Raw genomic sequence first — 2,766 nt, 5'->3', positions numbered from 1 at the left:
CTTTCTGTGAGAGTCATTGAGCAGTCTCTCATGTAAGTCTAGACTGAGCAGGCTTCACTGCCCTAGGAGAGATGAATGCAAGACCTTTGGTGTTTGCTGTGGTTTTAAAACTCTGCCTCTACTACCACATCCTCAAGTGCAACAGGACCTACAGAACTACAGGGTCCTGCTGAGCCCAGCAGCTGCACAGAATGCGGGCAGTCACCTTGCCAGTGCAGCGGGCATGAATCAGACTGCAAGCTAGGGGAACAAGGCATCAGTCGGGAAGAGGGGATGCACAGTTAGGTTTGAGGCCTTTTCATCTGGACATCTCCAGACGCCCCAACACAGACCCAGCGTAAAAGCTGTGTGGGCATGATGCCCTTGACCCAATGTGGGGCTTTATGTGCCATGTACAGAGAGAGCTGTCTCCATCCTCTGAGCCAGAGGCTGGCCCTTCACAGCCTCCAGTCAGATAGGGGGCCCTCTGAGGTGGCCCGCTCAAGGGCTATAGCCCAGCAGTACTGGTGGGGTAGTGGCATCCCCCAGGGTCTACCAGTATCCATCTTTGCCCCTCTAGCTGGTGCCTCTGAGCCTCACAGGGCCCAGACGCGACCAGCCCCACCCACCGAGGGTCCACAGGAGCTAGAGAGAGGCCCTGGGCTGGGGGCCAGAGAGGGACTACCCCCTGAAGAACCATCTCCTGTGAGGCTATTGGGCCCAAAGGGACTGGGGCCGGGACTGGGTGTGGCCAGCCAGCATTTCTCCCATTGCGGCCTCTCTTGTGGAACAAGGAGGTAGTGTCACCTCTTCCTGCACTCCAGAGGCCTGGAGTTCCTCCTGGCCCCCATCATATGCTTCCTGCAATACTTTGCACAACAGAGACCAGGCTTTCCCAGATCCAGGGGGACAGGGGTCCCTGGGGCAGTCCCCAGAGCCAGCCCTCTGGACCAGCTGCACACACTTGACACTGATTTGCACAGTCTTGCACAAATAAGGGGTAAGAGCCCAGTGGCTAGGGTGGGCAATAGGGTGCCTCCCCAAGCACTGCCAGTGGGCACAGTCCCAAGCACACACCCCCAGCCCTGTATCTCCAGGACCCTGCCCCACCAGAAGAAGGCTGTTTCCTGCTGGAGAAGCCCCAAATGTCAGCTCGGAGGAAGAGGGGCCAACCCTTTGGAGGTGCCAGGGAACCCTGGGCCACCCTACTGCTACCAACTGTTCTGATGCCCAAACCACACCTTCTGGAGCCACCTGCTGCCTAGGCCCAAGGAGCCCAGTTTTGGACCCAACAGACTGCATTCCCATGGGGTGGAGGCTGAGAGGTGCCTGTCACCTAAAGCTGGGCCAACTTCAAAGCCTCTGGAAGGGGCCAGGCCTGCTGGGTCCCCACAATGCCTCCCCGTTCCTACCCCTGCTATCAGTTGTACCCTGCTGGGCAACTTTGAGGATTTGTTGCTGCAAGGACGCTTTGCACCATCTGGCCACATTGAGGGCTTCACAGCAGAGACTGGAGCTAGTGGGTCCCACTGCCCCCAGCATGTCACACTAGCTGTCACTGTCACCTTATTTGAGGTTTCTGAGCAAAATGCCCCCACCCCCACTGGGCATTGTGGATCTGAACCCTCTGGGAAGGAAGAGTCACAGTGTGTCCAAAGTGGGCACCATCCAAGTTACTTTATTTAACCCCAACCAGACTGTGGTGAAGATGTTCCTGGTAATCTTTGACTTCTTGGGCATGGCTGCTGCCCACATGCTCTTCCTGTACAATCTCCTCTTTTTGGTGCCCTTGGGTGAGGAGGAAAATGCTAACCCTACCCACCACCTACCCTGCCATTCTCTGCACCTCAGGTTCCAGAGCTCCCACTCAGGCCTATTAAGCCTGAATGGAGATCTCCATCTGCTTTTTTCCCACTGGAGCTCGGAGCTGGACACAGGGCTCCCCTTTGAACTGCAGGCTGTGACTGAGGCCCCTCCTAATCCACGTTATTCGCCTTTGCCCTGATTGCCAGCACTCTGAACCAATGTGGGCCAATGACCTGCCATCTTGCACATCTCTTAGAGAACATCTATAGAGAGATGGCAAGGGACCCCTCAGGCTTGAGTCAAAGCCCTCACCATGCTCATGCCCAGATTGATTATTTGTGTGTTTAAAGCTCCTGATCCTTACTACACCCTGCCCTACTTCAGGTACTCCATGCATCTGTCCCCTTCCTTGGGTCTCCCAGACAAGCTCAGGAAGTAGGGAGGAACCGGAGCCACCCTGAGGTTGTCCCAAGTTCTCAGGCAAGTCATGCGAGTGTTGCCTCCGTGTCCTGAACAAGGACCACTTATTTTATTTATTTTTAATTTATAATTTATTCAAATTGGATTGCCTTAGTAACCTGCCACACCTGATCACTGGCATCACCCTTCCTCCTTTCCCATTCTCAGATACTGTTCTGACCTCAGGAGTTGAAGAGGCTTATGCAGGGGACAGGAGGAGAACTGCTCTCCCTCAGCTGAGAGAAGAGGGGTTATTCCAGAGGGACTGAGTCAGTAGCCAAAGCCTCAGGTTCCTATGTCCTTCCCCTAGTCCCTTCACTACCCTTACCCTCTGACCTATCTCTGAAAGCCAAGTTACACATATGTATGTGTGCACACATGCACACACGGGGTTAACCACCCCTCCCCTAGGGCTCCAGACTCCAGTTGTCCGTCTCCTCCTACCTGTGTCCCCTTGCTTTGGGGCGTGACTGAGGAAGGTTTCTAGGGGGCAGAGTCAGAACCAAGGACTGAGGTGCCTCC

The 2,766-nt window shown here is 55.2% G+C and overlaps 1 pseudogene; it reads left to right on the top strand.

Moving 5' to 3' along the window:
• The first annotated feature begins 383 nt into the window (after positions 1–383).
• LOC108314587 lies at positions 384–1,984 on the top strand (annotated as a pseudogene).
• The last annotated feature ends 782 nt before the right edge of the window (positions 1,985–2,766 follow it).

Source organism: Cebus imitator, unplaced genomic scaffold, assembly GCF_001604975.1.
Source record: "Cebus imitator isolate Cc_AM_T3 unplaced genomic scaffold, Cebus_imitator-1.0 Scaffold157, whole genome shotgun sequence".
In the NCBI taxonomy this organism is placed as follows: domain Eukaryota; kingdom Metazoa; phylum Chordata; class Mammalia; order Primates; family Cebidae; genus Cebus; species Cebus imitator.
This window is presented reverse-complemented; position numbering and strand designations above follow the sequence as displayed.